This window comes from Vulpes lagopus, chromosome 2 (assembly GCF_018345385.1).
Source record: "Vulpes lagopus strain Blue_001 chromosome 2, ASM1834538v1, whole genome shotgun sequence".
Lineage (NCBI taxonomy): Eukaryota > Metazoa > Chordata > Mammalia > Carnivora > Canidae > Vulpes > Vulpes lagopus.
In genome coordinates, this window is record NC_054825.1 from 18,174,254 (window position 1) to 18,188,833 (window position 14,580).

The following is a 14,580-nucleotide window of genomic DNA, read 5'->3' on the forward strand; positions in this document are numbered from 1 at the left end:
GGCTTGGCAGAAATTGAATATTCGAGGTAATGAGTTTAATTGATTATGAGAGAGTGTTCCTTTTAATAAGATGCAATAACTGCTAAGGGCAGGTTGGCTGCTTGAAATGCACACAAGCAAGAAGAATTTGAAGTTTAAAGTAATAAGAATGATTGAAGTATTTAAATATGTAAATGTGATTGGCTTCTTCTGCAATCTCAGGTGCAGCCACCATCCTCATCCCCAAAGGGGATGCATAAAATAGGTTATGCCCACTCCACCTTAAATGTCCCTAAAAGAGGTTGTTTTGCTGATTGAGATGGGACAGTCACTTCAGTCGAGACTTAAGCCAATCAAAAGTATTGTGTCTGAGGAACGCCAGCTGATGAATGAGTCCCCAGAAGCCCAAGATGGCCAGCATCTGTACTTCTCCATTCTTCTCTACCTGCCGTGCCAACACTGGGGAGCTAGGTGGGTGGAAGTACCTAGGGTACCTATTGTGCCAAAGCCTCCCTCTCTGGGAGGCTAGGAATCAGTGGTAGTGGATATTGGCAACAAAATGTGAACATGCTTGATCATTTATTTTCCTGCACCACTAAAACAGTCTTTCCTGTTGAGAGTATCCTTTGGCATTTCATGTGAGTTTATCTACAGGCAGAGAACACTTCAGTCATGTCTGCGTAAGAGCTATAGGTCACATGACATGCCTATTTCTCATCACATGAACAAATCACTTGCGCCCCTGGTTTTAGAATCAGTCTCACTTAGCTTGGGCTAACTTGAGCCAACTCCACATCACTGGGTCTGCTTTTGCAGGGCTAATAAAATTTAGGTTCTGAAATGTCAAAAGGCAGGTGCCAGAGATGAACCATGGTGAATTCACCAAGGTAAGTGACTTCTCTGCAGTCTCCTGAGCAGCTGACCAATGGAATCTCTGATCTTGCTGGGCGCTCTTCTGCTCAAGCTATAGCAGATTTCAAAGTCCATTTTAAGGTGGCCTTTTCTGCAAAATAAAATGCTAATCCTTCCTGGAGCTTAGTTTCTGGCAATAAAGCTCAAATCCCTATGGCTTTATTGCTGTTCTTTTGGGTATAAATAAGTGGGATTTTTTTATTAAAAAGAAAAAAGAAGAAAACTCCACAAAACGGTAGATCTCTTTAAAAAATGAACTTACAGATCATCTGTAAACTGATAAGAGAAGCTGCTCTTTTGAAGCAAGGTTGAGGCCTGTGACCTGACCTGCCCAGACTCAGTGGGCCTCTGAAAATCATATCTATTTTATTGAAAAGGCATGCAATGGGGAAGAGGTAAGGTTTTTATTCAAATCTTCTGCCATTCTCCGTCTTTAGATCTCTGCAGATTGCAGAAATGGAATTAGCTATGTTGCCTTAATTCAGAATAAATGCTGTACACACTGAAAAGTTCACAGAATGTTCTATAGCTGACATTTTTTAAAATGGTGATATTTAATCAAGGCTATGGCTTCAAGAGCAACAATTCTGCTTTCCTGCATCTCTTCACACCTCATTGACTCTCCATCTTGTAAGATCTGATTTCCAGGCCCTTTTGGTCTTCTCTGCCATCTCTTTTCATTTCTGTTTCTTTCTGCTAATGGTTTTAAGACCGCATGCTCCAATTTTTCTCCATGCAGCAAAATGCATTGTTTTATATAATTCATAGCATATAGTATTTTCTGCACTAAATTATTTACCTTTGGGGAGTGGCAGATGATACCCATTACTTCCTAAGGGCAGTGTAAAATAAGCTGTGAATGAAGCACAGTTTATTTCATTTTATAACATTTGAGACCCAGGCCTCCTCTCCACTCTGACTTACTAAGACCTGCTGCCTTTATTTTATTTTATTTTATTTTATTTTTTTTTAAGACCTGCTGCCTTTAAAGACGTTCCCTACTCCCAGGAAAAGAGGGGTGCTCTACAACCAGCCGAGTGTCTTAAGTTTTTAAAACTTAGCTTTTGAGAAGAAAGAGAGCGAGATTGGCTTTTACAACAAAAAAAATTTTTAACTTAAAAACAAGGTTCCTGTCTCACTTATAAGGAAATTATTAAAATATTTGTCTTCTCACATGAATATGCCGCTTGCTTTTAAGAATGAAGAAACAACTGTGCCTTATTTTTGCTTTGTCTGCCAGGGAGCTCAGCGTGAAAGTCAGTGTCCTGCAGATCTCAGCTTATTTGTCACTTCCTGAGAAGGGGGACTTCATCCAGCCTAATTACACTAGCCAACTTCTCTTCCGGTCACTCTAACTTATTGTATTAGTTTCTCGGGATTGCTGTAACAAAGTACCACAAACTGGGTGGTTTGGAACAAGAGAACTTTATTATCTCTTGGCTCTGAAGAATGGTAGTTCTGAAGCCATAAATCAAGGGCTATTGATTTATAGCTCCTTCCTTGTCTTTTCCTAGCTTCCTAGCTTCTGATGATTGCTGGCAATCCTTGGCTTTCCTTGGTTCCAGTTTCTGACTCTACCTTTGCATGGGTATCTTCCTCTGTGTGTTCACCTACCCCTCCTAAAAGGACACTAGTCTGTGCACTTAGGACCTACTCTAACTCAGATGACTTCATTTTTACTTAACTAATTATATTTACAAAAGCACTAGTCCCAAATAAGGGCACATTCTTAGGTCCCAGTGGACATACCTTTGGGGATATGCTGTTCGATCCACAGCACTCATACTGCCTTCATGGCACCCATCACTGTCTGGGATATTTTGGTATTATATGTGCTTCTTGTATTTTTTTTTTTTAATATTTTTTTAAATTTTTATTTATTTATGATAGTCACACACAGAGAGAGAGAGAGAGAGAGAGAGAGAGGCAGAGACACAGGCAGAGGGAGAAGCAGGCTCCATGCACTGGGAGCCCGACGTGGGATTCGATCCCGGGTCTCCAGGATCGTGCCCTGGGCCAAAGGCAGGCGCCAAACCGCTGCGCCACCCAGGGTTCCCTATATGTGCTTCTTGTTAACTGAGACCTTCTACTACCTTCCCTGCTCCAACATACTAGAATATTAGTTTTCTGAGAGCCGGGAATTTTTATCTCATTCCATACTGACTGCATGGCATCTAGTAGGAACTTGAAAATATTTTTGTTCAATTAATTATTTAACTGATTTAGAGTTCGATTTTAATAGCTTATCCCTGCCACAATATGGCTTCCTTTTAAAAAATGACTTTTGAGTTCTCCTATTTATTTTCAACTCACTGCTTAAAATCCTTTTGAGAACAAAAGGTAGAGACAAAACTATGAACAAATAAAAGACAGTTGTTTGGAACTCACAGTGTATTTTTCCTAAGGCATAATATGATGAATCATGATTAGATTCCCTGGCCATCCTTAAAAGTTTTTAAAGTTAAAGACTTTTTAACTTTAATGTACCAGAAATTTATATTGGCGTGGAAAAGACTGAAAAATAATCGTGTCTTCTGTGTAGTTTCTTTTGATGAACATGGGAGTAGGGCTGTTGCGGGTACCTGGCATAGAGTAGGAGGCCAATAAATGTTAAATCGATTAATTAATAAAAACCAAAGAAGCTACTAAGGGACGTAGCCTGCTATGGGCTCTCTTTCCTTGCTAAAGAAAATATGGTGGGATGTTAAAGGATAGTGGGTGGGGCTGGATCTGAAATCTTGGTTTTTTACTACTTTTGGCTGCCTGCTGTTTTTAGCTCCCCTGGAGAATCTTTCCCATGCCTATGGAGAGACCTCTATGTTTGGTTGTGATGCTAAACAGAGCCCCACTTTGGTCTAAGTTTTCTTTTCTTTTCTTTTTATATGTATATTTTTTCTTTACTTTTTATATGTATATTTTTTTTATTGGAGTTCGATTTGCCAACATATAGTATAACACCCAGTACTCATCCTGTCAAGTGCTCCCCTCACTACCCATCACCCAGTCACCCCATCCCCCTACCCACCTCCCCTTCTACTACCCCTTGTTCATTTCTCAGAGTTAGGAGTCTCTCATGTTTTGTCATCCTCTCTGATTTTTCCCAATCATTTTCTCTCCTTTCCCTATTAATCCCTTTTACTATTTTTTATATTCCCCCTATGAGTGAAACCATATAATGCTTGTCCTTCTCCAACTGACTTACTTCACTCAGCATAATACCTCCAGTTCCATCATGTCGAAGCAAATGGTGAGTAGTCATCATTTCTAATGGCTGAGTAATATTCTTTTTTTTAAAATAAATTAATTTTTATTGGTGTTCAATTTACCAACATACAGAAAACACCCAGTGCTCATCCCGTCAAGTGTCCCCCTCAGTGCCCGTCACCCATTCACCCCCACCCCCCGCCCTCCTCCCCTTCCACCACCCCTAGTTCGTTTCCCAGAGTTAGGAGTCTTTATGTTCTGTCTCCCTTCCTGATATTTCCCACACATTTCTTTTCCCTTCCTTTATATTCCCTTTCACTATTATTTATATTCCCCAAATGAATGAGAACATACACTGTTTGTCCTTCTCCGATTGACTCATTTCACTCAGCATAATACCCTCCAGTTCCATCCACGCTGAAGCAAATGGTGGGCCTTTGTCATTTCTAATGGCTGAGGAATATTCCATTGTATACATAGACCACATCTTCTTTATCCATTCATCTTTCGATGGACACCGAGGCTCCTTCCACAGTTTGGCTATTGTGGACATTGCTGCTAGAAACATCGGGGTGCAGGTGTCCCGGCGTTTCACTGCATCTGAATCTTTGGGGGTAAATCCCCAACAGTGCAATTGCTGGGTCGTAGGGCAGGTCTATTTTTAACTCTTTGAGGAACCTCCACACAGTTTTCCAGAGTGGCTGCACCAGTTCACATTCCCACCAACAGTGTAAGAGGGTTCCCTTTTCTCCACATCCTCTCCAACATTTGTTGTTTCCTGCCTGGTTAATTTTCCCCATTCTCACTGGTGTGAGGTGGTATCTCATTGTGGTTTTGATTTGTATTTCCCTGATGGCAAGTGATGCAGAGCATTTTCTCATGTGCGTGTTGGCCATGTCTATGTCTTCCTCTGTGAGATTTCTGTTCATGTCTTTTGCCCATTTCATGATTGGATTGTTTGTTTCTTTGGTGTTGAGTTTAATAAGTTCTTTATAGATTTTGGAAACTATCCCTTTATCTGATATTTCGTTTGCAAATATCTTCTCCCATTCTGTAGGTTGTCTTTTAGTTTTGTTGACTGTATCGTTTGCTGTGCAAAAGCTTCTTAACTTCATTCCATTGTATATATAGACCACATCTTCTTTATCCATTCATCTTTTGATGGACACCAAGGCTTCTTCCACAGTATGTCTAATGTTGACATCCTGGTAGAAACATTGGGGTAAAGGTTTCTTGGCTTTTCACTACATCTGTATCTTTGGGGTCTAAGTTTTCTGAATCACACCTTTCCCTGAGTGTCTCATTAGTATGCTGAGCATATCATACAGCTAAGAATTTGGGAACAATCTTTAATGAAAACCATCCTGAGAAGTGAAACAATGTAGCATATGATGTCACAATTCATATGCGTATTTACAAATGAGTCCAAGGGGAAAAAAGGGAGGTGTGAGACAATGCAAAAGGCAGATCATCTGTTGCCTTTGCTGTCTTATTTAGTTACAGAGGCCACTAGAGGAGCAAACAGAAAATATTCTTGAATGATTTTTACTACAGTGGTAATTTCTTTGCTTTATACCATTTCATTGACCCCTCCCCCCTTTTTTAATAGAACAAGAGCACTTAGTTGTGGAATAGATGAAACATCAAAGAAGATCACAACCCGAGTCCCCTTGTAGGAGAGTGGGTGGTTGACAGACAGTATCTGTTGAGTGGATGGTAGAAGTTAACACATTTTAGTGGTTCCTGAAAGTCATCCTGGCAGATGACATTACCTATTGCAAGGAACAATCATATTGGGTATATGGTAGTAACCTTTGTCATTATGACTCCTGCCTGAATGCACTGACATATTCTCTGTAAGACATTCCCTCTTCAAAGCAAATAGGAGCATGTCCTGTAGACCTCAAAGACAGTTGTTCAAGCTGGAGTGACTTTGGGTGCTGTGGTTTGGCCTCACCAAAAGAACATTACACTTTTCACCGATATTCTTGTGTGTCATGTGAAAGCAACCAAACAAATCCTATAATTCACCCAATGACCCAGATTTCTGCTAAAGGCAAGATTAAGGAGAGCAGCATTCAGTTTCTTTCACCAATTCCAGATATCCAGATTCTTTCTATATTTCTTTTTTTTTTTTTTTTTAAGATTTTAATTTATTTGCTTGAGAAAGGGAGCAGGGGTGGGGGCAGAAGCAGAGGAAAAGAGAATGTCAAGCAGACTCACACTGAACATGGAGCCCAGTGCAGGGCTTGATCTTACAACACCGAGATCACGACCTGAGGCAATACCAAGAGTCAGACACATAACCGACTCAGCCACCCAGGCACTCCGTCTTTCTAGATTTCATCTGCTTTACTTTATGACATGAAAACAAAAGGGCTCCCAGCCCCTGCCTAGGGGCAATACACTTCTTCATGTCTAATGGAGAGACACTAGTTTCTGAGTCTGCTTCTCCCTGTGTTTCATTGACCCAAACTTACCCAATGTGCCTTTCATCTCTGAACAAATCACTGGCAAGGGACTCAGATAGCATGACTGATTGGCTTAACTTCAAGTCAATTGCTATAAAGTAGATGATAAAGAGTCAACCACAAGGTCTTTTGTAGACACCAACATTTCTAGGCATAAACCTGATTCTCATGCATTGCCTCCGTAGCTTGTACAAGTGATACATGGCAGTTCATGGTATTTCCTCATAATGAAATGACATTTTAAAATGTTGGAGCACTTTTACATATGTTGTCTCATTTCCGAATTAGTAGGCAGGATAAGTTTTATGATTGCTACTTCTTAAATGAGGAAACAGGTTCAGGAAGTTTGGTTGTGTGTCCTACAAAGCCGCACACTAGTTGGTATGAGAGCAAAGATTTGAACCTATGTCTCTTAACTCACTGCAGCTATTATCAACGAACTACTCTGTCTTCATTAGATATGAAGTCACACACTGATAAGCAATCTCTGGGCAGAGTAGATATCTAACTGGGTCATTTTAGGCTAATTTTATTTATTTTGACATTTTTTATAGCAGGACTTAAGCATTTTGTATTTGTCTTGATTCTCCTGGGCAATTTCTAACTAGATTTTGCCTCTTATACTCTGTCTAAATGTTCTACTTTTTCAACCCCTAAGGATTTGGGCTGTTAAAAATTTTTAATGCTGGAAGTTTCTTGTGCATGAAGAAAAAGTTTAGGAAGAATGTTACAGCAGCCAAATCTTCAGGACATGATGCACTTCCTTTGCAAAGAACTAAAACTTTTAGATATTCTTTGTTTCATTAAAAGTATAAGAACAAGCATTAATTAACAGGAAAATTATTAAAAATAATGCATAAAACATGTCCTGCTGGTCGCTGGAGTCTGACAGTCTTAATTTTCTTTTTCTTTTGCTCTGTATGTTCTATAAATAGAATCCAAAACTTAACTAGCATGTCACAAATTAATTCATTTTCAGGAACTAACTGTAATTATAACCATAGTGGGGGTGTGACTTTTAGCATTGTCATGTTCAGAGATATTGGAGTTTATGATGTAGTGAAGCCAGGAATTGGTGAACCATGGCCCTGAGGGGTCAGTGTTTTTGGCTCTGTCATGACCCTTGTTAAGTTTTGAATATTACAGAAATGATAAAAAGAACTGGAAACATTGTACAATGCTTGGTGCATAGCAGACACCTAATACATATGTATTTATTGCATAAATGCTGAATAAATGAACTCCCACCTTCTTAAAAATAAGAATAGCAAAAACTCAGAGAGGAAAAATACTGGTTCCAGTTTGTGGCAAAGCCAATACCAAGATTCAACACTTTTTTTTTTTAAAGACTGATTTATTTATTAGAGAGGGTGAACTCATGTGCAAGTAGAGGGGTGGGGTAGAGGGAGAAGAGAGAATCTCAGGCTACTCCCCATAGAGCATGGAGCCCCACACAGGCTCAATCTCATGATCCTGAGATCATGATCTGACCTGAGCTGAAATCAAGAGTTAGATGCTGGGCAGCCCGGGGGGCTCAGTGGTTTAGCACCACCTTCAGCCCAGGGCCTGATCCTGGAGACCTGGGATCGAGTCCCATGTCAGGCTCCCTGCATGGAGCCTTCTTCTCCCTCTGCCTGTGTCTCTGCCCCACCCCCCTCTGTGTGTCTCTCATGAATAAATAAATAAATAAATAAATAAATAAATAAATAAAATATTAAAAAAAAAGAGTTGGATGCTTACCTGATTGAGCCATCCATATACCCCAAGATTCAACACTCTTGATTTCTAGTGTAATTCTCATTCTACCATGATGTGAGTTGGGGTAAGGCCTTTATGCCAGTGTCAAAGCAAGTTATATAAACAAAATATATAAAATAAATGGTTAGGCAGAGTTATAAGAAAGGTGCTACTTACCTTTAAATATGGGGTTTGATTAGAATTACGTGAAGATCATGATATAATTAAGTTTAGGATGGGTAGAACCAGCAAAGTGTGGATTTTAAGTGAAGGTTTCAAAGGATGTTGGTGGGCAAACTGTTAATATTTTCTATTGAAGAATTCTGGGAAGTTTCTATAATGAGCAAATAAGTGGTTTACCTGGGGAAGCATTTTATGGAATGGTAAGTTTGTATTGATGAAAACAATGGAATAGTGGGATGCCTGGTGGCTCAGTGGTTGAGCTTCTGCCTTTGGCTCAGGGCGTGATCCCGGAGTTCCAGGATTGAGTCCACATCAGGCTCCCCCCAGGGAGTCTGCTTCTCTCTCTGCCTATGTCTCTGCATCTCTCTCTCTCTGTGTCTCTCATGAATAAATAAATAAAATCTTTAAAATAAAACAATGGAATAGTAAAGTCATATATACAAAGTAAGCTGTATGGCTTCCATTCCTGGAAGGAATATGAATAGATGAGTAGAGCAATTGATAAAGTAGCAGTGACTTAGGTTAAGACTCAGGAATATTTCTGTAGGGTGAAAGAGCCTGTGATGTATCTCTTTGCACTTAGATTCTTCTTGAGTGGGAACTCTTTCATGGAACACCTAAGAACTGGGGCACTTGGATGGCTCAGTCATTTGGGCATCTGACTCTTGGTTTCAGCTTGGGTCATAATCTTGGGGTCATGGAATTGAGGACCCCATCGAACTCCACACTGAGTATGGTGCCTGCTTGGGATATTCTTTCTTTCTCCCTCTGCCCCTTCCTGCTTGTGTTTTCTCTCTCTTTCTTAAAAAAAATATTTTTACTGGATAATTTGAGACATAAAGAAGTAAAAATGTATCATTTTGTAATAAGGAAATAAGAAATGGTTTTGAAAACTAAGCAAAAATCAGATATCTGCAGGACAAGGCTATCATGCTGAAAATTATTGAATAGCAAAACAAAACAAAACTAGCCCCCCAAATCCCAGCTACAGCAATAACAACAAAGCACTTTTAATCTCAAAAAAAAAAAATTTCACTTGCAACCTTTGCAAATGATGGTTGGTTAACTGATCACTCTAAAACTGTTTTCTAATTATTGGTGTCTAGGTCACAGTTATTTTTATAAATACTTGGTATTTATACTAAGTATAATATTTAATTATGACTCAAATTTTGCAAACAGTTTTATATCAAAGTGGCCCAAGAATAGAAGTGGATGTACCTGAAGTAGATTTGAGATGCAAAGGATTGGTTAATCCCTTTCCAATGAGTTCCGTAGGAGTACCCTTGGTCTTAGTATGCTCATTGAGAATCCTTAGGCTGGATAACATAGTGGAATCCATTTGCAAAGGTCTAGAAAGAGCTACAACAGGTGACTTTTTAATGTATTTTTAAAGATTTTATTTATTTATTTGAAACAGAGAGCAAGTGACTGCACAAGGGATGGTTGCAGGGCAGAGGGAGAGGAAGAAGCAGATTCCTTGTTGAGTGAGGCTCCATCCCAGAACCCTGAGATCATGGCCTGAGCCTAAGGCAGATGCTTAACTGACTGAGCCACCCAAGAGACCATTAGGTAAAATTTTTAGGCTTTCCAGTTTATCAAGTTCTTTTGATGTCTGCTGTTTTCTCTTAGTTTTTGTGTCTTTTCAAACACAAAATAAGGTGTTTGGGGTCTGACCAGTCAAGTTTTCTGTTTTCTGACTATTCTACTTATTGTAACCCATCTTCCTTCTCCATGATTCTGCTGTCAATGATGAAAACAAGGGCTTTCTTTCTCTAATATCCAAGAATACCTAGGTCCCCAGGCCTGGAGGCCTGGCACTCATTCATGAAAAATCAGTTACATTTCTTGCTTTCCACTTTTCTCCTGACTACATCACAATTCAATGTCCTCAGATTGGATTCTGAATGTCATAAAGTGGGAAAAAACTGTAATCTGCAGGAAAGAACTTGTCTATGAAGTCAAATCAGGAGGTCCAGAGCTGAAACCATCTCTATACAGTTACCTAGCAGGAAAGCTCAAATACAAGAGTGTTGAAATGCTTAAGGAACGATCACTCTTCCCAATGATCCCGTTAAGTTTTTATAATTACTATGTTATTTATTTGTTTGTTTATTATTTTAATTCCAATATAGTTAACATACAATGTTATATTTGTTTCAGGCGTACAATATAGTGATTCGTAATTTTATACCTTATTCATCAGTCATCATGCTAAGTGTACTCTTAACCCCCATCACTTACTTCACCCCTCCTCTATCCATCTCCTTTCTGGTAACCATCAGGTTGTTCAGGTAGTTAAGAGTCTGGCTTTTTTTTTTTTTTTTTTTTGTCTCTTTTTTGTTTATTTGTTTTGTTTCTTAAATTCTACATGAGTGAAATCACGTGGTATTTGTCTTTCTATGACTGACTTATGTCACTTATTTCATGTCTAGGTCCAATGATGTTGTTGCAAATGGCAAGATTTCTTTCTTTTTTATGGCTGAATGATATTCCATTGTGTGTATGTGTGTGCATATAGCATATCTTTATCCATTCACTTATCAATAGACACTTCAATTGCTTCTATATTTTGGCTATTGTAAATAATGCTGCAATAAACATGGGGATACATATATCCTTTTGATTTAGTGTTTGTGTATTATTTGGGTAAATACCCAGCAGTGCAATTTTTGGACCATAGTGTGGTTCTATTTTTAAGGAACCTCCCTACTGTTTTCCACAGTGGCTGCATCAGCCTGCATTCCCACCAATAGTGCAAGAGGGATCCTTTTCTCCACATCTTCACCAACATTTGTTGTTTCTTGTGTTTTTTATTTTAGCCTCTCCGACAGATGTGAGGTGATATCTCCTGAATGATCCCTTTCAATGCCTTTATGGCACAGATGAAGAAACTGAGTCCCCTTGAACAGAAAGGAAAAGTGACCTGCTCCAGAAAACATCATGATCTCTCACATACTTTAACATAAAAATTAACTTTGGCAATGTGATTGAATTATGTAGGATTTTTCACTACCTTCTGTGTTCAAGAATTCTGTCATTAAAATGTGTAGTTATATTTGTGATTATTCATGGCTTTGGAGACAACAGCTTGAGTACAGGCTGGGTCTTTCTTCTAAAAATGTCAAACCACTTTTGAGTCTTTTATTTCAACCGGCAGAACCTGACACATATCATGCTCATTCTAGCAGATCTTAAGAGCTATTAATAAAATATTAATAAACATTCTGTATATATATTCATATTTCATTGTAAACATATTTACCAATTTTGTTCTTCTCAGATATAAGACTTCATGAGTTCAAGGAAGAAAATCCTGAGAGAGAGAGAGACATTGGCTGTCCATGAACAAATACAAATATCAAAATGTTCACACTGATTCTTTTAAATTTATCTTTCAACATTTGAATATTACTGGTCATATCCTTCATGCAGACCTTGAACACACAGGCTGGAGGGATTAGGTAAAACCACCCCCCTTCTGAGCCCCTAGGAAGCCTAACTTAGCATTTTGTGTATATAGATGGTGCCTTCCTGCGTTGGTTTTTTTTTTTTTTTTTTTCCTTTAAGGTGGAGAAAGCAGGACTCATGACGTTAATGTCCTGTTGTAAAAGGACAAAAATAGACGTGATGGAGAGGTCTCCAGTTTTTCTTGCCTCTGACCCTCATCTCTTTAATTTTCCCCTTTCTTATAGGGCTGCCTTCCTTGCCCTTGAACCATGATTAATTAAAGAAAACTACTAGACTTGCTAAAACAGTTCTTAAGAGTAATGTTCTGACATTTATCAGAACAGCATTGCACAGATAATCTTGAGCAAGAGGCACAAAAACTAGAACAGAACTCAAGCAATCACCCACTGTTCTGTGAGTTTTCTGGCAGCAGTTAAAGACGAACAGTTACCTGAGTCCCACTGCAGAGACATACTGCCTCTCTTACACTCATTCTTATGGAACTCAGGCCCTGCTTTGACTCAGAGTTACCTCTCACACATCCCCTCTGATGTGCATGAGCTGAGCAAAGCTTTTATTCAAGCCACTTCAACTATTTTCTTTTCACACTTTGAGAGAGAAATCAGCCAAATCCTGTTCACCCTAATATCTCCTCTTGGAAATCCTCATTCACCCCTGAAGACTGGGTAGATGCCTGCCCTATAGTGTCTCTCAGCCAATCCAGAAATTCCTTTATTATGGCATTTAATGTACTGAATGACAATTACCTCTGTACTCTCAAGAGAACATAAACTCCCTGAAGGCAGGACTTTGTCTTATGTTGACACATAGGAGACACTCATATATTTCCTAAATGAATTACTGACTGACCTGAGTTATACAGGTACAAAGCGGTGATGCATTCTTATTAAGCTTGCTTCATTTGAAGTCTAGCCATGCTTCTTAACCTGGCCAGATCTCAGTAATCAACTGTGTCAAAAGAATGCGTATATGGAGAAACAGAGTAACTTAAGAAATGCTCATTATCACCAATCACTAGGGAAAACTCTCTGGGTTTCATTTCCATAATTCAGTTGTCACCTTGTGGTTCAGATGATGTCACATGAGTTAATCACTATCGATTTGTTCTTTGTGAACTACTGCTGGACATTAAAGCTGGTAGCATTGTGCTTATGTTACGGTTATCTCTGCCCTCACCTTCCCTATCTTCCCTGTGACTTGTTTTGATAGGCTGTTGGGGTAGTTTTAAGTTTCTGCACAGACCCAGTGGTATTGACCTGGTAAGTGATGGTTCCTTTGGATGGATGAGTGCTGTCATTTTCTAGACGGGCTGTTTCTTTGATGACCCAAGTCTCTAAAATGTGACTCAGTATCCTTGGAGATAAGGTCCTGGTTGATTCAACTTCTCAGTCTCAGCTAAGAAAAATGCTCTCTTTTATAGAGTATGGAATATAGGATATGGCTTGTTGGACTTCATGTTAGTGGCTCAGAAATTGGCATGTAGTAGATGTTCCTTAAGTGTTTGCTGAGAGGAAAACTGACAATTAGAGATTATAGGCATTGCAGCAAGTCATAATAGAAATGAGACCAAAGTGCCATTAGAGGTCAGAAGGGAAATAGGGTTAACACAATCATATTTAGTGTCCTCTGTTCCTCCTCCTCCTCCTCCTCCTCCTCCTCCTCCTCCTCCTCCTCCTCCTCCTCCTCCTCCTTCTTCTTCTTCTTCTTCTTCTTCTTCTTCTTCTTCTTCTTTTTAATCACTTTTCCTCTCCCTTCAACCTAACAGGAAAAATAATCCCTAGATTGGTGTCATCAGATTTTATTATTCTTTAAAACTGTTCTTGAAAGTGTGTGCCAATGTGATTTTAGTTCTACAAGGTGCAGATATCACCTTGTCTCACAGTGTATGGGCAACCTGGCAATAGCCACTTGTCTCTTCTCGGCATACATTGTTCCAGGAACTCATGGCTTCCTCCTGCTAGCTCCTGGAACTCTGTATCTAAGGGCTTTCTTTGAGCACAACCCATATGCAGGACAAAATAGAGGTGCTGAAGGGTTGATAGCCTTGGGCTTAGCCTTTGGCCAAAGATGGGAGTTGGTAGATGAAAACCTCAGCTTCTTTCTTTGCCTTTTAGGTGAGACAGCACTCTGGTGTGTTCAAGTCCTGAAAGAGATCCAGAGAGGTAAGCTGCTCATTAACATACCCTATATTTTCTTTCTTCTCTGTCCTGTTTCCCTTCTCCACAATATTTAGACTCATATCCTTATCTTAGTTCCACTACTCAGGGATCCAATGCTAAGATCAAATGGCTTCCTAAGTTAAAGAAAATTGGAAGATATTGGGTTAAAGTTACACAGGTGTCTACTTCTCAGAGTCCTTAATATGCTAATATTTATTGTGACTATCAAAGGGAATTAGTGTAGGGATTATTCCCAAACTTAATTAGGATTGTCTCTCCCCCATTCCCAAGCATTTTATGAGATTAGTTTGTGAGGAACAAACTTGGGAATTATACTTTTGGGACATTCTAACTCCAGCAAAACCTCCTTATACAAAATATTTTGTGATAAGATGATTAGCCTTAAAGAATTAGGAATTTTTATATTAGAATTACTATTTATGAGTGGTTTGAATAACCCATCA

At 39.1% G+C, this 14,580-nt stretch overlaps 1 long non-coding RNA gene across 1 annotated transcript in view; it reads left to right on the forward strand.

Moving 5' to 3' along the window:
- LOC121480079 overlaps window positions 1–14,580 on the forward strand; it is a 214,805-nt gene that overhangs the window by 182,767 nt on the left and 17,458 nt on the right. Inside the window, exon 5 of the long non-coding RNA XR_005984891.1 lies at window positions 14,072–14,119. This is a non-coding gene — a long non-coding RNA (uncharacterized LOC121480079). The remainder of the gene's footprint in view (window positions 1–14,071; window positions 14,120–14,580) is intronic.